General features: G+C 36.3%; 2 long non-coding RNA genes across 2 annotated transcripts in view; both read left to right on the top strand.

The window, feature by feature from the left end:
* Window positions 1-25,062, top strand: part of LOC149731960 (uncharacterized) — a 45,059-nt gene that overhangs the window by 13,356 nt on the left and 6,641 nt on the right. The gene's annotated exons all lie outside the window — the stretch shown is intronic.
* LOC149731962 (uncharacterized) lies at window positions 13,641-14,278 on the top strand. Its single transcript, XR_016385499.1, has 2 exons — window positions 13,641-14,200; window positions 14,243-14,278. It is a non-coding gene; the product is annotated as an uncharacterized LOC149731962 (long non-coding RNA).

The raw sequence follows: 25,062 nt of genomic DNA on the forward strand, positions 1-25,062 counted from the left end.
CAATTCAAAAAGTAGTCTTCGTATAAAGAAAACACCTTGAACCCAATTCGCTGCAAATGTAGCCGATGTGTTAATCTGACAAATGTGATAACGGTATGTAATAATGGTAAAGTCCGATAGCTCTTACGTTGTGCGGTGTAGCGCGATAAATAGTCAAACAAGTATTTTAGGTCCAGAACTCTTTTATTTATATATAGTTGAGCCAAAGCTCAGATTCTTACCTTATTCAAATAGAATGCCTTAAAATGTCTGAGTTGGGTGCTTCAATTCAAAAAGTAGTCTTCGTAAAAAGAAAACACCTTGAACCCAATTCGCTGTAAATGTAGCCGATGTGTTAATCTGACAAAATGTGATAACGGTATGTAATAATGGTAAAGTCCGATAGCTCTTACGTTGTACGGTGTAGCGCGATAAATGATCAAGCAAGTATTTTAGGTCCAGAACTCTTTTATTTATATATAGTTGAGCTAAAGCTCAGATTCTTACCTTATTCAAATAGAATGCCTAAAAATGTCTGAGTTGTGTGCTTCAATTCAAAAAGTAGTCTTCGTATAAAGAAAACACCTTTAACCCAATTCGCTGTAAATGTAGCCGATGTGTTAATCTGACAAATGTGATAACGGTATGTAATAATGGTGAAGTCTGATAGCTCTTACGTTGTGCGGTGTAGCGCGATAAATGGTGAAACAAGTATTTTAGGTCCAGGACTCATTTATTTATATATAGTTGAGCCAAAGCTCAGATGCTTACCTTATTCAAATAGAATGCCTTAAAATGTCTGAGTTGGGTGCTTCAATTCAAAAAGTGGTCTTTGTATAAAAAAACACCTTGAAACCAATTCTGTGCAAATGTAGCCGATGTGTTAGTCTGACAAATGTGATAACGGTATGTAATAATGGTGAAGTCTGATAGCTCTTACGTTGTGCGGTGTAGCGCGATAAATGGTCAAACAAGTATTTTAGATAAATGGTCAAACAAGTATTTTAGGTCCAGAACTCTTTTATTTATATATAGTTGAGCCAAAGCTCAGATGCTTACCTTATTCAAATAGAATGCCTTAAAATGTCTGAGTTGGGTGCTTCAATTCAAAAAGTGGTCTTTGTATAAAAAAAACACCTTGAACCCAATTCTGTGCAAATGTAGCCGATGTGTTAATCTTACAAATGTGATAACGGTATGTAATAATAGTAAAGTCCGATTGCTCTAACGTTGTGCGGTGTAGCGCGATAAATGGTCAAACAAGTATTTTAGGTCCAGAACTCTTTTATTTATATATAGTTGAGCTAAAGCTCAGATTCTTACCTTATTCAAATAGAATGCCTAAACATGTCTGAGTTGTGTGCTTCAATTCAAAAAGTAGTCTTCGTATAAAGAAAACACCTTTAACCCAATTCGCTGTAAATGTAGCCGATGTGTTAATCTGACAAATGTGATAACGGTATGTAATAATGGTGAAGTCTGATAGCTCTACGTTGTGCGGTGTAGCGCGATAAATGGTGAAACAAGTATTTTAGGTCCAGGACTCATTTATTTATATATAGTTGAGCCAAAGCTCAGATGCTTACCTTATTCAAATAGAATGCCTTAAAATGTCTGAGTTGGGTGCTTCAATTCAAAAAGTGGTCTTTGTATAAAAAAAACACCTTGAAACCAATTCTGTGCAAATGTAGCCGATGTGTTAGTCTGACAAATGTGATAACGGTATGTAATAATGGTGAAGTCTGATAGCTCTTACGTTGTGCGGTGTAGCGCGATAAATGGTCAAACAAGTATTTTAGATAAATGGTCAAACAAGTATTTTAGGTCCAGAACTCTTTTATTTATATATAGTTGAGCCAAAGCTCAGATGCTTACCTTATTCAAATAGAATGCCTTAAAATGTCTGAGTTGGGTGCTTCAATTCAAAAAGTGGTCTTTGTATAAAAAAAACACCTTGAACCCAATTCTGTGCAAATGTAGCCGATGTGTTAATCTTACAAATGTGATAACGGTATGTAATAATAGTAAAGTCCGATTGCTCTAACGTTGTGCGGTGTAGCGCGATAAATGGTCAAACAAGTATTTTAGGTCCAGAACTCTTTTATTTATATATAGTTGAGCCAAAGCTCAGATGCTTACCTTATTCAAATAGAATGCCTTAAAATATCTGACTTAGGTCCTTTAATTCGAAAAGTAGTCTCCGTATAAAGAAAACACTTTGAACCCAATTCGGTGCAAATGTAGCCGATGTGTTAGTCTGACAAATGTGATAACGGTATGTAATAATGGTGAAGTCCGATAGCTCTTACGTTGTGCGGTGTAGCGCGATACATGGTCAAACAAGTATTTTAGGTCCAGAACTCTTTTATTTATATATAGTTGAGCCAAAGCTCAGATGCTTACCTTATTCAAATAGAATGCCTTAAAATATCTGACTTAGGTCCTTTAATTCAAAAAGAAGTCTCCGTATAAAGAAAACAGCTTGAACCCAATTCGGTGTAAATGTAGCCGATGTGTTAATCTGACAATTGTGATAACGGTATGTAATAATGGTAAAGTCCGATGGCTCTTACGTTGTGCGGTGTAACGCGATAATTGATCAAACAAGTATTTTAGGTCCAGAACTCTTTTATTTATATATAGTTGAGCCAAAGCTCAGATTCTTACCTTATTCAACTAGAATGCCTTAAAATGTCTGAGTTGGGTGCTTCAATTCAAAAAGTAGTCTTCGTATAAAGAAAACACCTCGAACCCAATTCGCTGCAAATGTAGCCGATGTGTTAATCTGACAAATGTGATAACGGTATGTAAGAATGGTAAAGTCCGATAGCTCTTACGTTGTGCGGTGTAGCGCGGTAAATAGTCAAACAAAAATTTTAGTTCCAGAACTCTTTTATATATATATAGTTTAGCCAAAGCTCAGATTCTTACCTTATTCAAATAGAATACCTTAAAATGTCTGACTTAGGTGCTTTAATTCAAAAAGAAGTCTTCGTATAAAGAAAACACCTTGAACCCAATTCGATGCAAATGAAGCCGATGTGTTAATCTGACAAATGTGATAACGGTATGTAATAATGGTAAAGTCCGATAGTTCTTACGTTGTGCGGTGTTGCGTGATAAATGATCAAACAAGTATTTTAGGTCCAGAACTTTTTTATTTAAATATAGTTGAGCCTAAGCTCAGATTCTTACCTTATTTAAATAAAATGCCTAAAAATGTCTGAGTTGTGTGCTTTAATTCAAAAAGTAGTCTTCGTATAAAGAAAACACCTTTAACCCAATTCGCTGTAAATGTAGCCGATGTGTTAATCTGACAAATGTGATAACGGTATGTAATAATGGTAAAGTCCGATAGCTCTTACGTTGTGCGGTGTAGCGCGATAAATCATCAAACAAGTATTTTAGGTCCAGAACTCTTTTATTTATATATAGTTGAGCCAAAGCTCAGATTCTTACCTTATTCAAATAGAATGCCTAAAAATGTCTGAGTTGTGTGCTTCAATTCAAAAAGTAGTCTTCGTATAAAGAAAACACCTTTAACCCAATTCGCTGTAAATGTAGCCGATGTGTTAATCTGACAAATGTGATAACGGTATGTAATAATGGTAAAGTCCGATAGCTCTACGTTGTGCGGTGTAGCGCGATAAATGATCAAACAAGCATTTTAGGTCCAGAACTCTTTTATTTATATATAGTTGAGCCAAAGCTCAGATTCTTACCTTATTCAAATAGAATGCCTAAAAATGTCTGAGTTGTGTGCTTCAATTCAAAAAGTAGTCTTCGTATAAAGAAAACACCTTGAACCCAATTCGCTGCAAATGTAGCCGATGTGTTAATCTAACAAATGTGATAACGGTATGTAATAATGGTAAAGTCCGATAGCTCTTACGTTGTGCGGTGTAGCGCGATAAACAGTCAAACAAAAATTTTAGTTCCAGAACTCATTTATTTATATAAAGTTGAGCCAAAGCTCAGATTCTTACCTTATTCAAATAGAATACCTTAAAATGTCTGACTTAGGTGCTTTAATTCAAAAAGAAGTCTCCGTATAAAGAATACACCTTGAACCCAATTCGGTGCAAATGTAGCCGATGTGTTAATCTGACAAATGTGATAACGGTATGTAATAATGGTAAAGTCCGATAGCTCTTTCGTTGTGCGGTGTAGCGCGATAATAGATGAAACAAGTATTTCAGGTCCAGAACTCTTTTGATTATATATAGTTGAGCCAAAGCTCAGATTCTTACCTTATTCAAATAGAATGCCTTAAAATGTCTGAGTTGGGTGCTTCAATTCAAAAAGTAGTCTTCGTATAAAGAAAACACCTCGAACCCAATTCGCTGCAAATGTAGCCGATGTGTTAATCTGACAAATGTGATAACGGTATGTAAGAATGGTAAAGTCCGATAGCTCTTACGTTGTGCGGTGTAGCGCGGTAAATAGTCAAACAAAAATTTTAGTTCCAGAACTCATTTATATATATATAGTTTAGCCAAAGCTCAGATTCTTACCTTATTCAAATAGAATACCTTAAAATGTCTGACTTAGGTGCTTTAATTCAAAAAGAAGTCTTCGTATAAAGAAAACACCTTGAACCCAATTCGATGCAAATGAAGCCGATGTGTTAATCTGACAAATGTGATAACGGTATGTAATAATGGTAAAGTCCGATAGTTCTTACGTTGTGCGGTGTTGCGTGATAAATGATCAAACAAGTATTTTAGGTCCAGAACTTTTTTATTTAAATATAGTTGAGCCTAAGCTCAGATTCTTACCTTATTTAAATAAAATGCCTAAAAATGTCTGAGTTGTGTGCTTTAATTCAAAAAGTAGTCTTCGTATAAAGAAAACACCTTTAACCCAATTCGCTGTAAATGTAGCCGATGTGTTAATCTGACAAATGTGATAACGGTATGTAATAATGGTAAAGTCCGATAGCTCTTACGTTGTGCGGTGTAGCGCGATAAATCATCAAACAAGTATTTTAGGTCCAGAACTCTTTTATTTATATATAGTTGAGCCAAAGCTCAGATTCTTACCTTATTCAAATAGAATGCCTAAAATGTCTGAGTTGTGTGCTTCAATTCAAAAAGTAGTCTTCGTATAAAGAAAACACCTTTAACCCAATTCGCTGTAAATGTAGCCGATGTGTTAATCTGACAAATGTGATAACGGTATGTAATAATGGTAAAGTCCGATAGCTCTACGTTGTGCGGTGTAGCGCGATAAATGATCAAACAAGCATTTTAGGTCCAGAACTCTTTTATTTATATATAGTTGAGCCAAAGCTCAGATTCTTACCTTATTCAAATAGAATGCCTAAAAATGTCTGAGTTGTGTGCTTCAATTCAAAAAGTAGTCTTCGTATAAAGAAAACACCTTGAACCCAATTCGCTGCAAATGTAGCCGATGTGTTAATCTAACAAATGTGATAACGGTATGTAATAATGGTAAAGTCCGATAGCTCTTACGTTGTGCGGTGTAGCGCGAGAAACAGTCAAACAAAAATTTTAGTTCCAGAACTCATTTATTTATATAAAGTTGAGCCAAAGCTCAGATTCTTACCTTATTCAAATAGAATACCTTAAAATGTCTGACTTAGGTGCTTTAATTCAAAAAGAAGTCTCCGTATAAAGAAAACACCTTGAACCCAATTCGGTGCAAATGTAGCCGATGTGTTAATCTGACAAATGTGATAACGGTATGTAATAATGGTAAAGTCCGATAGCTCTTTCGTTGTGCGGTGTAGCGCGATAATAGATGAAACAAGTATTTCAGGTCCAGAACTCTTTTGATTATATATAGTTGAGCCAAAGCTCAGATTCTTACCTTATTCAAATAGAATGCCTAAAAATGTTTGAGTTGTGTGCTTCAATTCAAAAAGTAGTCTTCGTATAAAGAAAACACCTTTAACCCAATTCGCTGTAAATGTAGCCGATGTGTTAATCTGACAAATGTGATAACGGTATGTAATAATGGTAAAGTCCGATAGCTCTTACGTTGTGCGGTGTAGCGCGATTAATCATCAAACAAGTATTTTAGGTCCAGAGCTCTTTTATTTATATATAGTTGAGCCAAGGCTCAGATTCTTACCTTATTCAAATAGAATGCCTTAAAATGTCTGAGTTGGGTGCTTCAATTCAAAAAGTAGTCTTCGTATAAAGAAAACACCTTGAACCCAATTCGCTGCAAATGTAGCCGATGTGTTAATCTTACAAATGTGATAACGGTATGTAATAATGGTAAAGTCCGATAGCTCTTACGTTGTGCGGTGTAGCGCGATAAATAGTCAAACAAGTATTTTAGGTCCAGAACTCTTTTATTTATATATAGTTGAGCCAAAGCTCAGATTCTTACCTTATTCAAATAGAATGCCTTAAAATGTCTGAGTTGGGTGCTTTAATTCAAAAAGTAGTCTTCGTAAAAGAAAACACCTTGAACCCAATTCGCTGTAAATGTAGCCGATGTGTTAATCTGACAAAATGTGATAACGGTATGTAATAATGGTAAAGTCCGATAGCTCTTACGTTGTGCGGTGTAGCGCGATAAATGATCAAACAAGCATTTTAGGTCCAGAACTCTTTTATTTATATATAGTTGAGCCAAAGCTCAGATTCTTACCTTATTCAAATAGAATGCCTAAAAATGTCTGAGTTGTGTGCTTCAATTCAAAAAGTAGTCTTCGTATAAAGAAAACACCTTGAACCCAATTCGCTGCAAATGTAGCCGATGTGTTAATCTAACAAATGTGATAACGGTATGTAATAATGGTAAAGTCCGATAGCTCTTACGTTGTGCGGTGTAGCGCGATAAACAGTCAAACAAAAATTTTAGTCCAGAACTCATTTATTTATATAAAGTTGAGCCAAAGCTCAGATTCTTACCTTATTCAAATAGAATACCTTAAAATGTCTGACTTAGGTGCTTTAATTCAAAAAGAAGTCTCGTATAAAGAAAACACCTTGAACCCAATTCGGTGCAAATGTAGCCGATGTGTTAATCTGACAAATGTGATAACGGTATGTAATAATGGTAAAGTCCGATAGCTCTTTCGTTGTGCGGTGTAGCGCGATAATAGATGAAACAAGTATTTCAGGTCCAGAACTCTTTTGATTATATATAGTTGAGCCAAAGCTCAGATTCTTACCTTATTCAAATAGAATGCCTAAAAATGTCTGAGTTGTGTGCTTCAATTCAAAAAGTAGTCTTCGTATAAAGAAAACACCTTTAACCCAATTCGCTGTAAATGTAGCCGATGTGTTAATCTGACAAATGTGATAACGGTATGTAATAATGGTAAAGTCCGATAGCTCTTACGTTGTGCGGTGTAGCGCGATTAAATCATCAAACAAGTATTTTAGGTCCAGAGCTCTTTTATTTATATATAGTTGAGCCAAAGCTCAGATTCTTACCTTATTCAAATAGAATGCCTTAAAATGTCTGAGTTGGGTGCTTCAATTCAAAAAGTAGTCTTCGTATAAAGAAAACACCTTGAACCCAATTCGCTGCAAATGTAGCCGATGTGTTAATCTGACAAATGTGATAACGGTATGTAATAATGGTAAAGTCCGATAGCTCTTACGTTGTGCGGTGTAGCGCGATAAATAGTCAAACAAGTATTTTAGGTCCAGAACTCTTTTATTTATATATAGTTGAGCCAAAGCTCAGATTCTTACCTTATTCAAATAGAATGCCTTAAAATGTCTGAGTTGGGTGCTTCAATTCAAAAAGTAGTCTTCGTATAAAGAAAACACCTTGAACCCAATTCGCTGTAAATGTAGCCGATGTGTTAATCTGACAAATGTGATAACGGTATGTAATAATGGTGAAGTCTGATAGCTCTTACGTTGTGCGGTGTAGCGCGATAAATGGTGAAACAAGTATTTTAGGTCCAGGACTCATTTATTTATATATAGTTGAGCCAAAGCTCAGATGCTTACCTTATTCAAATAGAATGCCTTAAAATGTCTGAGTTGGTGCTTCAATTCAAAAAGTGGTCTTTGTATAAAAAAACACCTTGAACCAATTCTGTGCAAATGTAGACGATGTGTTAGTCTGACAAATGTGATAACGGTATGTAATAATGGTGAAGTCTGATAGCTCTTACGTTGTGCGGTGTAGCGCGATAAATGGTCAAACAAGTATTTTAGATAAATGGTCAAACAAGTATTTTAGGTCCAGAACTCTTTTATTTATATATAGTTGAGCCAAAGCTCAGATGCTTACCTTATTCAAATAGAATGCCTTAAAATGTCTGAGTTGGGTGCTTCAATTCAAAAAGTGGTCTTTGTATAAAAAAAACACCTTGAACCCAATTCTGTGCAAATGTAGCCGATGTGTTAATCTTACAAATGTGATAACGGTATGTAATAATAGTAAAGTCCGATTGCTCTAACGTTGTGCGGTGTAGCGCGATAAATGGTCAAACAAGTATTTTAGGTCCAGAACTCTTTTATTTATATATAGTTGAGCCAAAGCTCAGATTTTTTTTTTTTTTTTTTTCTTCTTTATTATAATCAACCTCATCATTGCGGTATGCGAAAGAGGGGTAAGCACAAACAACAATGGGTGGGAAAAAGGACAATGAAGAGCACAACTTATTGTGGTAACTTGGATTTTGGTGGTTGAAGGGCACAAATTGTTGTGGTAAGTTGGATTGTGGTAATTGTACAATTGTACTGTAGGTTAAGCAATTAAATCATCGCAAAGTTTATATTCAGTAATTTTGGTCTTGGCGCGATCAGAGCGGTTGAAATGGATTATCCCTGTATTTTATTTATTATTTATTTTATTTTTATTTTTTTTTAAATTAAATGTGTTCAACGTTTTTTCTCTACCGTATTTAAGAATACTGTTTTGTACCATAATCTGCATTTCTTTTTGACTACCCATAAAACCTTTCGTTGGAATTTGGTGTTGTACCAAATGTACTTATTTGCCTTGTCTAGTTTTTCTTTTTCCTTAATCAGTGTCGATTTGTAAGCGTTTATAATTTTAGCGCAAAGAGGGTTATTTATGTCTTGGTTATATAATACGAAGTTTCTATTTAAGCACGTTTGCGTTTCTTGCGCTTTGTTAATGAGGTTTTGCAACTCACGCAAAATAGCCTTTGCGTTCTCACAATCGTACAGCAAATGCGCTATATTATCTACGTTCGCGCGGCAAAATTTACAATTACGAATTTGTATTTCGCCGTTAAAGTACGGGTGAAAGTTATGTTTTTTAAAGAAGTCTCCATATAAGAACGCGTTATGTGCGATTTTAAAGTTTATATCACGTTCTCGGTTATCAAATAACATTTTGCTTGCGGATGAGCTAAAAGTAACGCGATTCCAATTAAAGGGACTAGTTTTCTGGATGTGAACGTTTTCTGGCGCGTTGTTAGACAGGAGGGCCATATAAATGGGTTTAATTTTGCTTGAGGCCAATTCAAAATCTTTTCTGATAAGGGTTTGGAATGTTGCCCTAATTATTTCGTGTGTTTTGTCTGGATATACCGTGTTCGGTGCTGAGTTACTATATAGTTTCGGATTCAGCATTTTCATCGTAGAGCCAAAGTTGTACCTGAACCATTCGTGCCACAATGAGGAGGTCTTTTCCAATTTCGAGATGAAATATATACGCGAGGTTTTTGCAGCCAGTAGTTTTAGTCTCAGATTAGGAAACAGCAGACCCCCCGCCCCTTGTGTAGCGAATAATTTATGTCTATTTATTTTTTCCAATTTACTAGGAAACCATAGGAATTTAAATAACTTATTTTGGGTATTTTTAATAAATTGTTTGGGTACCAGGATGTGTTTAGTAATTTGTAGTATCTGAGGCATGAGCAGTGCGTTTATTAATAGTACGCGGCCTTTCAGGGTTAAATTCCTTTCTTTATGTTTATTGATTAGAAAGTCTATGGCCTTGGTTGCCTTGGACAAGTTTTTTCCGACACATAATTCCGTTAAGCTAAAGTAGATTCCAAGTATTTGGACGGTGGGTTTAATTGTTTCGCTTGGGAATGTTTTTAAAATTATTTTTCGTGAGCTGTCGTCGTTGGTAATAATTTGCGTTTTGTTCTTATTAATTTTTTGCCCTGATGCACTTTCGTATGCTTCCAATTCCTTTAGTACGTGTGGTATCGATTGCGGATCTCTAATATGGATTGTCATATCGTCAGCATATTGTTCTTTGCTTCGATATTATTCAATTTAAATCCGTAAATTTGATCATTGCCATTTATCTTTCGTGTGAGTGTTTCCATGCCGATTAAGAAGAGTAACATTGAACAAGGACACCCTTGCCTTATTCCTCTTCTAATGTGTATTTCTTCAGTATAGGCGCCATTAACCTCAATTTTACTTACCGTGTTTGTGTTTAGGATGCTGATCCACTTAATTATCGCCTCTGGCATACCCAATTTTGTCAAGGTTGCTCGTATGAATTGATGATCGACCCTATCGAAGGCTTTTTCGAAGTCTATCGCCATAAGGGTAAGTTTCATATTCCTGGATTTGGCGGCTTCTATAATGGTAGTGATATTATACAGGCATTGGTCAATTGTCCGGCCCTTTATCGCACATTTTTGATTTAGGCTGATGATTTTATTTATGACTATTTCTAGTCGTTTGCTAATAATTTTGCTTAGTAATTTGTAGTCCGTGTTTAACAGGGATATAGGTCGCCAGTTCTTAATTTCCGTTTTTTCACCCTTTTTGTAAATAAGTTTGATCACTGCTGTTCGCATGGATTTTGGCATGGTCCTTTGCAAGTATATATTATTATAAAGTTCTACGAGTTCGTGTTTTATAAAGGGCCACATTTCTTTGTATAATTTAGCCGTAATACCGTCATATCCGGGTGAGCTATCACTATTCATTTCCTGTAGCGCTGTTTGGGTTTCGAGTTCTGTGATGGTGCAATTAACATTTTGTGTTCTATGTTATCTAATTCAATCGCACTTAGGTTGTTTAAATAGTCGTTTTGATTTCTAGTTATTGGATCTTTACCCCATAAGTTGTTGTAAAAGGAGAAAATTGTGTTCAGGGTGTTCTGCGCAGTTTCAGTTAATTCTCCGGTTTCAGTTTTTACGGTATAAAGCGTGTCTCCTTTTTTTTCATCTGTTTCCAATTTAAAAAAACGTTTAATAAATGTTTCATCATTTTCCATTACTTTTATTTTTGATCGTATTATTGCGCCTCTATTTAACTTGTCCTCGTATTTTTCTATGTTATACCGCAACTCGTGTTCTCTAGAGCTAATTTTATTCGTTGACAAGTTTATTTGGTCCAGTTCTTTCACTGCACTGGCGTATCTTTCTTTTTCTCCCCGCCTTAGCTGTTGCGAGATGCTCTGAACAGCATTTCTTATCATGTTTTTACCTTGTTCCCACCATTCTAAGGGATTATTAACATGTCGTTTTCTAGTTTTCCACATTTCCCATATTATTCTGACATGTTCAATCACTCCCGAATGATTTAGTACCATATTATTTATTTTGTATGCGGAGGGACCCCACCTTTTATTAGTCTCAATATTTATCGTCATTATTGGGCAGTTGTTGTGGTCAGAGATGTAGTTATATCTATGTTCAAAAAACGTCATGAGAAGTAGTGCGCTCGGGTTCGCGTATATTCTATCTAGTCTTGACGCGAAAACCGGTGTTATGCGAGTAAACTCGATACGGTTTCCAAAGCGGTATCGAAAAGTATCCTTTAATTCGTGTTTTGTTTGTAGGCGTAGCCATGCTTTTCGATCTTTCTTTTTTCTGGTATTATATGGGGTCATGGTGTCCAGGGGGCTTAGGATCATGTTAAAATCTCCAGTTATAAAGAGTGGGTTTAACCTGTCATCCAGCGAAGTGGGTACGATTTTGGTTATTAGGCTTTCACGCATCATCATTTGATTGTACCCCGAACCAGACGGAAGGTAAACGTTAATTATATACATTTTTTGGTTTTTACGCTCTAAGGTAATGCTGTGTATGCGGTCTGCGGTTATTATTTGGTGCGATATCTTATGCGACGATAATAGATGTTTTTTAATGAGTATTGCCGTTCCTTGACGAAAATTAGTATCTGCGTTTAGATTATTCTTGGTGTTCCAGTATGCGGTAAACCCCTTATTGTCTACAGCTGTGTTAAGGAATGTCTCGTTTAGCTGTGAGTCTCTTGGATACATAGTATATCAATATCATTAGAGCTAATATAATGTAGGATTTTCACTAACTTGTGTGAAAAACCATTCACATTTAGTGTACCGATCTTTAGCAGTTGGCTAACGCTCTGTATTTCTTCCATTGTTCATTTTAAAGAGGGGTTTTGAACATTTGGGTACCGGGGTACTAGATGGGTGATAGAGGGGATCTTCACTATGTTGTCCTTCGGTTTTCTTCAGATTCTTTTCGAGGTCTCTTGTTTGGGGTTCTGGTTGTTATCTCGCAGGGTTTTGGCCAATTATGTCGGACTGTGTCTGGTGGGTCTGAGAGGAGGAGACAGGCTTCGTCCATATAATGGTTCGTACTATTTGATTCAATTGTTATTCGTGTTCCATTGTTGGGAGCTGGTTTGGGTGTTGACTGACCGGTGCATATGATTCCTTCTGTAGTCGGTGTGGTTTCCCTTATCCTGTAAGATTGTTTGGCATGCGAGGGGCTAGGTTCGGGCGTTTTGTTTCTGATTTGGTTATTGGCTACTTCCTTGTCGAAAATGATCTGTTGGCGGGGTTGTTGTGGGGATCTAGGTGCTCGCTGTTTTTTGGGGGTTTCAACTCGGTTGAGGTCCGGTTCTAGTTCCAATTCTGGGGCGGAAGTCATACAAAGCATGTCTTCTTCCTGGGACGTATCAAACAGTTGTAATATGTTGTAGTGGTTTTCCACCGGAAGTGACCAATTTACCTCGCCTACTTTGCTTTGTCGTGGGATGCCTTTTACAGTTGACCAGTTCAAATGCTCATTTTTTGGGTTGCTGGGTGTCGAAGTTTGACTTTTGGGTGTGAGGCCAGATGTTTGGGGTGATGTCGTATCATGTTGAAATTGATGTAATAGCTCCTTGTTGTTTTTGAGGCTGTTGTAAATACCGCTCGTTTCCGTGGTGCAATTGAGCGACAGTTCCTTGTAGGGTGTCCGCTACAATTACAGTTAGTGCAGTATCCCTTTCTGGGGCATTTGTTTTGTAGGTGCCCGCGATGTTTGCAGTAGTTACATAACGGGGAGTTCTCTTCGCCAGGTCTAGTCACCGTTATCCATCTGCCTCCGATTTTGATAACAGGCGGGATGTTTCTCCTGATGATGGTGCTCATTCGCAAATTAATCCACCCGTTCTTGATGGAAGGGAAGTTGCGATGGTGGCCATATTGGAAAGATTTAATTTCTCCCCATTTGCAGTTGTTGACTATCTCCTTAATTTTTGTTATAGGGATGTCGCACGGTATCGGGTGAAGCGTGATTGATTCCAGTTCCGATCTTGGTAATTCTGCTCTAATTCTCATTGTTGATCCGTTTTCTGAAGTGAAGCTTATATTGTTTTCGTCGAAATATTTGATGATTGCAGGGATGGATGGAATTTGAGAACCTAACGCTTCTTCTTTTAAGGTGAGGAGAAAAGTACACTCCTTGAAGCTCTCCATGATGACTCCTTCGACGGAGTCGGCGATATGTGACAGGGGAGCGCCTCAGCGAACAGCTCCATAAACACTGAAACGCTCATGTGTTCAACAGTTCCGGTGAGTTGCACCATAACGGTTCGTTTCAGCTCGATCTCGAATTCAGGTGTTGTGGTTGCCATTGAAGTCTCAGCAGTAGGTGTACAGGGTTTAAAAAAGGTAATATTATTGGGCGGATTGCGTGTGCGCGGCGGTTTACCGGAGACTCACAGGCTATTTAATGCGCTCTGATCGCGATTTTAGACTAAGGGGCGAAAGTTACATATACTAACACAGAAAGTTAGGGTAAGACTATAACAATGGCAAATAATTTAGTATTTACAATAGAATGGCTAACCCAGTTACTATAGTGATCACAGTCACCTGAGGTTCCAACTTTAAGTTAGAACGTGAAGGATTGCAGTTGTTCAACCGTAGATCAACGCTTTGTTGCGGGTCGGTGGTGTGAGCAGTACGTTGCAGCAGGTCAGGGTTACAGGTGGTTCAGTAGGACAGAGTGGTGCAGAGCAGGTGGTCCAGATGATCAAAGTGGTGTAGAGCAGGTAGTCCAGCGGGTTGTGGTGGTGCAGAGCAGGTGGTGCAGAGCAGGTGGTGCAGGGCAGGTAGTGCAGAGCAGGTGGTGCAGAGCAGGTGATCCAGAGCAGGTAGTAGAATCCAGGCGTTGTTGTCGGTAGAGTGCAGGTTTCGATGATCAGTAGTTGCAGGAACACGTGACGTTTCTATTCGGTAAGAGAACCTGAGAGTAGAGTAGCCACAATACAGATTCTTACCTTATTCAAATAGAATACCTAAAAATGTCTGAGTTGTGTGCTTTAATTCAAAAAGAAGTCTCTGTATAAAGAAGACAGCTTGAACCCAATTCGGTGTAAATGTAGCCGATGTGTTAATCTGACAATTGTGATAACGGTATGTAATAATGGTAAAGTCCGATGGCTCTTACGTTGTGCGGTGTAACGCGATAATTGATCAAACAAGTATTTTAGGTCCAGAACTCTTTTATTTATATATAGTTGAGCCAAAGCTCAGATTCTTACCTTATTCAAATAGAATGCCTTAAAATGTCTGAGTTGTGTGCTTCAATTCAAAAAGTAGTCTTCGTATAAAGAAAACACCTTGAACCCAATTCGCTGCAAATGTAGCCGATGTGTTAATCTAACAAATGTGATAACGGTATGTAATAATGGTAAAGTCCGATAGCTCTTACGTTGTGCGGTGTAGCGCGATAAACAGTCAAACAAATTTTAGTTCCAGAACTCATTTATTTATATAAAGTTGAGCCAAAGCTCAGATTCTTACCTTATTCAAATAGAACCTTAAAATGTCTGACTTAGGTGCTTAATTCAAAAAGAAGTCTCCGTATAAAGAAAACACCTTGAACCCAATTCGGTGCAAATGTAGCCGATGTGTTAATCTGACAAATGTGATAACGGTATGTAATAATGGTAAAGTCCGATAGCTCTTTCGTTGTGCGGTGTAGCGCGATAATAGATGAAACAAGTATTTCAGGTCCAGAACTCTTTTGATTATATATAGTTGAGCCAAAGCTCAGATTCTTACCTTATTCAAATAGAATGCCTAAAAATGTCTGAGTTGTGTGCTTCAATTCAAAAAGTAGTCTTCGTATAAAGAAAACACCTTTAACCCAATTCGCTGTAAATGTAGCCGATGTGTTAATCTGACAAATGTGATAACGGTATGTAATAATGGTAAAGTCCGATAGCTCTTACGTTGTGCGGTGTAGCGCGATAAATAGTCAAACAAGTATTTTAGGTCCAGAACTCTTTTATTTATATATAGTTGAGCCAAAGCTCAGATTTTTACCTTATTCAAATAGAATGCCTTAAAATGTCTGAGTTGGGTGCTTCAATTCAAAAAGTAGTCTTCGTAAAAAGAAAACACCTTGAACCCAATTCGCTGTAAATGTAGCCGATGTGTTAATCTGACAAAATGTGATAACGGTATGTAATAATGGTAAAGTCCGATAGCTCTTACGTTGTACGGTGTAGCGCGATAAATGATCAAGCAAGTATTTTAGGTCCAGAACTCTTTTATTTATATATAGTTGAGCTAAAGCTCAGATTCTTACCTTATTCAAATAGAATGCCTAAAAATGTCTGAGTTGTGTGCTTCAATTCAAAAAGTAGTCTTCGTATAAAGAAAACACCTTTAACCCAATTCGCTGTAAATGTAGCCGATGTGTTAATCTGACAAATGTGATAACGGTATGTAATAATGGTGAAGTCTGATAGCTCTTACGTTGTGCGGTGTAGCGCGATAAATGGTGAAACAAGTATTTTAGGTCCAGGACTCATTTATTTATATATAGTTGAGCCAAAGCTCAGATGCTTACCTTATTCAAATAGAATGCCTTAAAATGTCTGAGTTGGGTGCTTCAATTCAAAAAGTGGTCTTTGTATAAAAAAACACCTTGAAACCAATTCTGTGCAAATGTAGCCGATGTGTTAGTCTGACAAATGTGATAACGGTATGTAATAATGGTGAAGTCTGATAGCTCTTACGTTGTGCGGTGTAGCGCGATAAATGGTCAAACAAGTATTTTAGGTCAAACAAGTATTTTAGGTCCAGAACTCTTTTATTTATATATAGTTGAGCCAAAGCTCAGATGCTTACCTTATTCAAATAGAATGCCTTAAAATGTCTGAGTTGGGTGCTTCAATTCAAAAAGTGGTCTTTGTATAAAAAAAACACCTTGAACCCAATTCTGTGCAAATGTAGCCGATGTGTTAATCTTACAAATGTGATAACGGTATGTAATAATAGTAAAGTCCGATTGCTCTAACGTTGTGCGGTGTAGCGCGATAAATGGTCAAACAAGTATTTTAGGTCCAGAACTCTTTTATTTATATATAGTTGAGCTAAAGCTCAGATTCTTACCTTATTCAAATAGAATGCCTAAAAATGTCTGAGTTGTGTGCTTCAATTCAAAAAGTAGTCTTCGTATAAAGAAAACACCTTTAACCCAATTCGCTGTAAATGTAGCCGATGTGTTAATCTGACAAATGTGATAACGGTATGTAATAATGGTGAAGTCTGATAGCTCTTACGTTGTGCGGTGTAGCGCGATAAATGGTGAAACAAGTATTTTAGGTCCAGGACTCATTTATTTATATATAGTTGAGCCAAAGCTCAGATGCTTACCTTATTCAAATAGAATGCCTTAAAATGTCTGAGTTGGGTGCTTCAATTCAAAAAGTGGTCTTTGTATAAAAAAAACACCTTGAAACCAATTCTGTGCAAATGTAGCCGATGTGTTAGTCTGACAAATGTGATAACGGTATGTAATAATGGTGAAGTCTGATAGCTCTTACGTTGTGCGGTGTAGCGCGATAAATGGTCAAACAAGTATTTTAGATAAATGGTCAAACAAGTATTTTAGGTCCAGAACTCTTTTATTTATATATAGTTGAGCCAAAGCTCAGATGCTTACCTTATTCAAATAGAATGCCTTAAAATGTCTGAGTTGGGTGCTTCAATTCAAAAAGTGGTCTTTGTATAAAAAAAACACCTTGAACCCAATTCTGTGCAAATGTAGCCGATGTGTTAATCTTACAAATGTGATAACGGTATGTAATAATAGTAAAGTCCGATTGCTCTAACGTTGTGCGGTGTAGCGCGATAAATGGTCAAACAAGTATTTTAGGTCCAGAACTCTTTTATTTATATATAGTTGAGCCAAAGCTCAGATGCTTACCTTATTCAAATAGAATGCCTTAAAATATCTGACTTAGGTCCTTTAATTCGAAAAGTAGTCTCCGTATAAAGAAAACACATTGAACCCAATTCGGTGCAAATGTAGCCGATGTGTTAGTCTGACAAATGTGATAACGGTATGTAATAATGGTGAAGTCCGATAGCTCTTACGTTGTGCGGTGTAGCGCGATAAATGGTCAAACAAGTATTTTAGGTCCAGAACTCTTTTATTTATATATAGTTGAGCCAAAGCTCAGATGCTTACCTTATTCAAATAGAATGCCTTAAAATATCTGACTTAGGTCCTTTAATTCAAAAAGAAGTCTCCGTATAAAGAAAACAGCTTGAACCCAATTCGGTGTAAATGTAGCCGATGTGTTAATCTGACAATTGTGATAACGGTATGTAATAATGGTAAAGTCCGATGGCTCTTACGTTGTGCGGTGTAAGGCGATAATTGATCAAACAAGTATTTTAGGTCCAGAACTCTTTTATTTATATATAGTTGAGCCAAAGCTCAGATTCTTACCTTATTCAAATAGAATGCCTAAAAATGTCTGAGTTGTGTGCTTCAATTCAAAAAGTAGTCTTCGTATAAAGAAAACACCTTTAACCCAATTCGCTGTAAATGTAGCCGATGTGTTAATCTGACATATGCGATAACGGTATGTAATAATGGTAAAGTCCGATAGCTCTTACGTTGTGCGGTGTAGCGCGATAAATAGTCAAACAAGTATTTTAGGTCCAGAACTCTTTTATTTATATATAGTTGAGCCTAAGCTCAGATTCTTACCTTATTCAAATAGAATACCTAAAAATGTCTGAGTTGTGTGCTTTAATTCAAAAAGAAGTCTCCGTATAAAGAAAACAGCTTGAACCCAATTCGGTGTAAATGTAGCCGATGTGTTAATCTGACAATTGTGATAACGGTATGTAATAATGGTAAAGTCCGATGGCTCTTACGTTGTGCGGTGTAACGCGATAATTGATCAAACAAGTATTTTAGGACCAGAACTCTTTTATTTATATATAGTTGAGCCAAAGCTCAGATTCTTACCTTATTCAACTAGAATGCCTTAAAATGTCTGAGTTGGGTGCTTCAATTCAAAAAGTAGTCTTCGTATAAAGAAAACACCTCGAACCCAATTCGCTGCAAATGTAGCCGATGTGTTAATCTGACAAATGTGATAACGGTATGTAAGAATGGTAAAGTCCGATAGCTCTTACGTTGTGCGGTGTAGCGCGGTAAATAGTCAAACAAAAATTTTAGTTCCAGAACTCTTTTATATATATATAGTTTAGCCAAAGCTCAGATTCTTACCTTATCCAAATAGAATACCTTAAAATGTCTGACTTAGGTGCTTTAATTCAAAAAGAAGTCTTCGTATAAAGAAAACACCTTGAACCCAATTCGATGCAAATGAAGCCGATGTGTTAATCTGACAAATGTGATAACGGTATGTAATAATGGTAAAGTCCGATAGTTCTTACGTTGTGCGGTGTTGCGTGATAAATGATCAAACAAGTATTTTAGGTCCAGAACTTTTTTATTTAAATATAGTTGAGCCTAAGCTCAGATTCTTACCTTATTTAAATAAAATGCCTAAAAATGTCTGAGTTGTGTGCTTTAATTCAAAAAGTAGTCTTCGTATAAAGAAAACACCTTTAACCCAATTCGCTGTAAATGTAGCCGATGTGTTAATCTGACAAATGTGATAACGGTATGTAATAATGGTAAAGTCCGATAGCTCTTACGTTGTGCGGTGTAGCGCGATAAATCATCAAACAAGTATTTTAGGTCCAGAACTCTTTTATTTATATATAGTTGAGCCAAAGCTCAGATTCTTACCTTATTCAAATAGAATGCCTAAAATGTCTGAGTTGTGTGCTTCAATTCAAAAAGTAGTCTTCGTATAAAGAAAACACCTTTAACCCAATTCGCTGTAAATGTAGCCGATGTGTTAATCTGACAAATGTGATAACGGTATGTAATAATGGTAAAGTCCGATAGCTCTACGTTGTGCGGTGTAGCGCGATAAATGATCAAACAAGCATTTTAGGTCCAGAACTCTTTTATTTATATATAGTTGAGCCAAAGCTCAGATTCTTACCTTATTCAAATAGAATGCCTAAAAATGTCTGAGTTGTGTGCTTCAATTCAAAAAGTAGTCTTCGTATAAAGAAAACACCTTGAACCCAATTCGCTGCAAATGTAGCCGATGTGTTAATCTAACAAATGTGATAACGGTATGTAATAATGGTAAAGTCCGATAGCTCTTACGTTGTGCGGTGTAGCGCGATAAACAGTCAAACAAAAATTTTAGTTCCAGAACTCATTTATTTATATAAAGTTGAGCCAAAGCTCAGATTCTTACCTTATTCAAATAGAATACCTTAAAATGTCTGACTTAGGTGCTTTAATTCAAAAAGAAGTCTCCGTATAAAGAAAACACCTTGAACCCAATTCGGTGCAAATGTAGCCGATGTGTTAATCTGACAAATGTGATAACGGTATGTAATAATGGTAAAGTCCGATAGCTCTTTCGTTGTGCGGTGTAGCGCGATAATAGATGAAACAAGTATTTCAGGTCCAGAACTCTTTTGATTATATATAGTTGAGCCAAAGCTCAGATTCTTACCTTATTCAAATAGAATGCCTAAAAATGTCTGAGTTGTGTGCTTCAATTCAAAAAGTAGTCTTCGTATAAAGAAAACACCTTTAACCCAATTCGCTGTAAATGTAGCCGATGTGTTAATCTGACAAATGTGATAACGGTATGTAATAATGGTAAAGTCCGATAGCTCTTACGTTGTGCGGTGTAGCGCGATAAATCATCAAACAAGTATTTTAGGTCCAGAACTTTTTTATTTAAATATAGTTGAGCCTAAGCTCAGATTCTTACCTTATTTAAATAAAATGCCTAAAAATGTCTGAGTTGTGTGCTTTAATTCAAAAAGTAGTCTTCGTATAAAGAAAACACCTTTAACCCAATTCGCTGTAAATGTAGCCGATGTGTTAATCTGACAAATGTGATAACGGTATGTAATAATGGTAAAGTCCGATAGCTCTTACGTTGTGCGGTGTAGCGCGATAAATCATCAAACAAGTATTTTAGGTCCAGAACTCTTTTATTTATATATAGTTGAGCCAAAGCTCAGATTCTTACCTTATTCAAATAGAATGCCTAAAAATGTCTGAGTTGTGTGCTTCAATTCAAAAAGTAGTCTTCGTATAAAGAAAACACCTTTAACCCAATTCGCTGTAAATGTAGCCGATGTGTTAATCTGACAAATGTGATAACGGTATGTAATAATGGTAAAGTCCGATAGCTCTACGTTGTGCGGTGTAGCGCGATAAATGATCAAACAAGCATTTTAGGTCCAGAACTCTTTTATTTATATATAGTTGAGCCAAAGCTCAGATTCTTACCTTATTCAAATAGAATGCCTAAAAATGTCTGAGTTGTGTGCTTCAATTCAAAAAGTAGTCTTCGTATAAAGAAAACACCTTGAACCCAATTCGCTGCAAATGTAGCCGATGTGTTAATCTAACAAATGTGATAACGGTATGTAATAATGGTAAAGTCCGATAGCTCTTACGTTGTGCGGTGTAGCGCGATAAACAGTCAAACAAAAATTTTAGTTCCAGAACTCATTTATTTATATAAGTTGAGCCAAAGCTCAGATTCTTACCTTATTCAAATAGAATACCTTAAAATGTCTGACTTAGGTGCTTTAATTCAAAAAGAAGTCTCCGTATAAAGAAAACACCTTGAACCCAATTCGGTGCAAATGTAGCCGATGTGTTAATCTGACAAATGTGATAACGGTATGTAATAATGGTAAAGTCCGATAGCTCTTTCGTTGTGCGGTGTAGCGCGATAATAGATGAAACAAGTATTTCAGGTCCAGAACTCTTTTGATTATATATAGTTGAGCCAAAGCTCAGATTCTTACCTTATTCAAATAGAATGCCTAAAAATGTCTGAGTTGTGTGCTTCAATTCAAAAAGTAGTCTTCGTATAAAGAAAACACCTTTAACCCAATTCGCTGTAAATGTAGCCGATGTGTTAATCTGACAAATGTGATAACGGTATGTAATAATGGTAAAGTCCGATAGCTCTTACGTTGTGCGGTGTAGCGCGATTAATCATCAAACAAGTATTTTAGGTCCAGAGCTCTTTTATTTATATATAGTTGAGCCAAAGCTCAGATTCTTACCTTATTCAAATAGAATGCCTTAAAATGTCTGAGTTGGGTGCTTCAATTCAAAAAGTAGTCTTCGTATAAAGAAAACACCTTGAACCCAATTCGCTGCAAATGTAGCCGATGTGTTAATCTGACAAATGTGATAACGGTATGTAATAATGGTAAAGTCCGATAGCTCTTACGTTGTGCGGTGTAGCGCGATAAATAGTCAAACAAGTATTTTAGGTCCAGAACTCTTTTATTTATATATAGTTGAGCCAAAGCTCAGATTCTTACCTTATTCAAATAGAATGCCTTAAAATGTCTGAGTTGGGTGCTTCAATTCAAAAAGTAGTCTTCGTAAAAAGAAAACACCTTGAACCCAATTCGCTGTAAATGTAGCCGATGTGTTAATCTGACAAAATGTGATAACGGTATGTAATAATGGTGAAGTCTGATAGCTCTTACGTTGTGCGGTGTAGCGCGATAAATGGTGAAACAAGTATTTTAGGTCCAGGACTCATTTATTTATATATAGTTGAGCCAAAGCTCAGATGCTTACCTTATTCAAATAGAATGCCTTAAAATGTCTGAGTTGGGTGCTTCAATTCAAAAAGTGGTCTTTGTATAAAAAAAACACCTTGAAACCAATTCTGTGCAAATGTAGCCGATGTGTTAGTCTGACAAATGTGATAACGGTATGTAATAATGGTGAAGTCTGATAGCTCTTACGTTGTGCGGTGTAGCGCGATAAATGGTCAAACAAGTATTTTAGATAAATGGTCAAACAAGTATTTTAGGTCCAGAACTCTTTTATTTATATATAGTTGAGCCAAAGCTCAGATGCTTACCTTATTCAAATAGAATGCCTTAAAATGTCTGAGTTGGGTGCTTCAATTCAAAAAGTGGTCTTTGTATAAAAAAAAACACCTTGAACCCAATTCTGTGCAAATGTAGCCGATGTGTTAATCTTACAAATGTGATAACGGTATGTAATAATAGTAAAGTCCGATTGCTCTAACGTTGTGCGGTGTAGCGCGATAAATGGTCAAACAAGTATTTTAGGTCCAGAACTCTTTTATTTATATATAGTTGAGCCAAAGCTCAGATGCTTACCTTATTCAAATAGAATGCCTTAAAATATCTGACTTAGGTCCTTTAATTCGAAAAGTAGTCTCCGTATAAAGAAAACACTTTGAACCCAATTCGGTGCAAATGTAGCCGATGTGTTAGTCTGACAAATGTGATAACGGTATGTAATAATGGTGAAGTCCGATAGCTCTTACGTTGTGCGGTGTAGCGCGATAAATGGTCAAACAAGTATTTTAGGTCCAGAACTCTTTTATTTATATATAGTTGAGCCAAAGCTCAGATGCTTACCTTATTCAAATAGAATGCCTTAAAATATCTGACTTAGGTCCTTTAATTCAAAAAGAAGTCTCCGTATAAAGAAAACAGCTTGAACCCAATTCGGTGTAAATGTAGCCGATGTGTTAATCTGACAATTGTGATAACGGTATGTAATAATGGTAAAGTCCGATGGCTCTTACGTTGTGCGGTGTAAGGCGATAATTGATCAAACAAGTATTTTAGGTCCAGAACTCTTTTATTTATATATAGTTGAGCCAAAGCTCAGATTCTTACCTTATTCAAATAGAATGCCTAAAAATGTCTGAGTTGTGTGCTTCAATTCAAAAAGTAGTCTTCGTATAAAGAAAACACCTTTAACCCAATTCGCTGTAAATGTAGCCGATGTGTTAATCTGACATATGCGATAACGGTATGTAATAATGGTAAAGTCTGATAGCTCTTTCGTTGTGCGGTGTAGCGCGATAAATGATCAAACAAGCATTTTAGGTCCAGAACTCTTTTATTTATATATAGTTGAGCCTAAGCTCAGATTCTTACCTTATTCAAATAGAATGCCTAAAAATGTCTGAGTTGTGTGCTTCAATTCAAAAAGTAGTCTTCGTATAAAGTAAACACGTTGAACCCAATTCGCTGCAAATGTAGCCGATGTGTTAATCTAACAAATGTGATAACGGTATGTAATAATGGTAAAGTCCGATAGCTCTTACGTTGTGCGGTGTAGCGCGATAAATAGTCAAACAAGTATTTTAGGTCCAGAACTCTTTTATTTATATATAGTTGAGCCTAAGCTCAGATTCTTACCTTATTCAAATAGAATACCTAAAAATGTCTGAGTTGTGTGCTTTAATTCAAAAAGAAGTCTCCGTATAAAGAAAACAGCTTGAACCCAATTCGGTGTAAATGTAGCCGATGTGTTAATCTGACAATTGTGATAACGGTATGTAATAATGGTAAAGTCCGATGGCTCTTACGTTGTGCGGTGTAACGCGATAATTGATCAAACAAGTATTTTAGGTCCAGAACTCTTTTATTTATATATAGTTGAGCCAAAGCTCAGATTCTTACCTTATTCAACTAGAATGCCTTAAAATGTCTGAGTTGGGTGCTTCAATTCAAAAAGTAGTCTTCGTATAAAGAAAACACCTCGAACCCAATTCGCTGCAAATGTAGCCGATGTGTTAATCTGACAAATGTGATAACGGTATGTAAGAATGGTAAAGTCCGATAGCTCTTACGTTGTGCGGTGTAGCGCGGTAAATAGTCAAACAAAAATTTTAGTTCCAGAACTCTTTTATATATATATAGTTTAGCCAAAGCTCAGATTCTTACCTTATTCAAATAGAATACCTTAAAATGTCTGACTTAGGTGCTTTAATTCAAAAAGAAGTCTTCGTATAAAGAAAACACCTTGAACCCAATTCGATGCAAATGAAGCCGATGTGTTAATCTGACAAATGTGATAACGGTATGTAATAATGGTAAAGTCCGATAGTTCTTACGTTGTGCGGTGTTGCGTGATAAATGATCAAACAAGTATTTTAGGTCCAGAACTTTTTTATTTAAATATAGTTGAGCCTAAGCTCAGATTCTTACCTTATTTAAATAAAATGCCTAAAAATGTCTGAGTTGTGTGCTTTAATTCAAAAAGTAGTCTTCGTATAAAGAAAACACCTTTAACCCAATTCGCTGTAAATGTAGCCGATGTGTTAATCTGACAAATGTGATAACGGTATGTAATAATGGTAAAGTCCGATAGCTCTTACGTTGTGCGGTGTAGCGCGATAAATCATCAAACAAGTATTTTAGGTCCAGAACTCTTTTATTTATATATAGTTGAGCCAAAGCTCAGATTCTTACCTTATTCAAATAGAATGCCTAAAAATGTCTGAGTTGTGTGCTTCAATTCAAAAAGTAGTCTTCGTATAAAGAAAACACCTTTAACCCAATTCGCTGTAAATGTAGCCGATGTGTTAATCTGACAAATGTGATAACGGTATGTAATAATGGTTAAGTCCGATAGCTCTACGTTGTGCGGTGTAGCGCGATAAATGATCAAACAAGCATTTTAGGTCCAGAACTCTTTTATTTATATATAGTTGAGCCAAAGCTCAGATTCTTACCTTATTCAAATAGAATGCCTAAAAATGTCTGAGTTGTGTGCTTCAA

This window comes from Ciona robusta, chromosome 8 (assembly GCF_009617815.1).
Source record: "Ciona robusta chromosome 8, ASM961781v2".
NCBI lineage: Eukaryota > Metazoa > Chordata > Ascidiacea > Phlebobranchia > Cionidae > Ciona > Ciona robusta.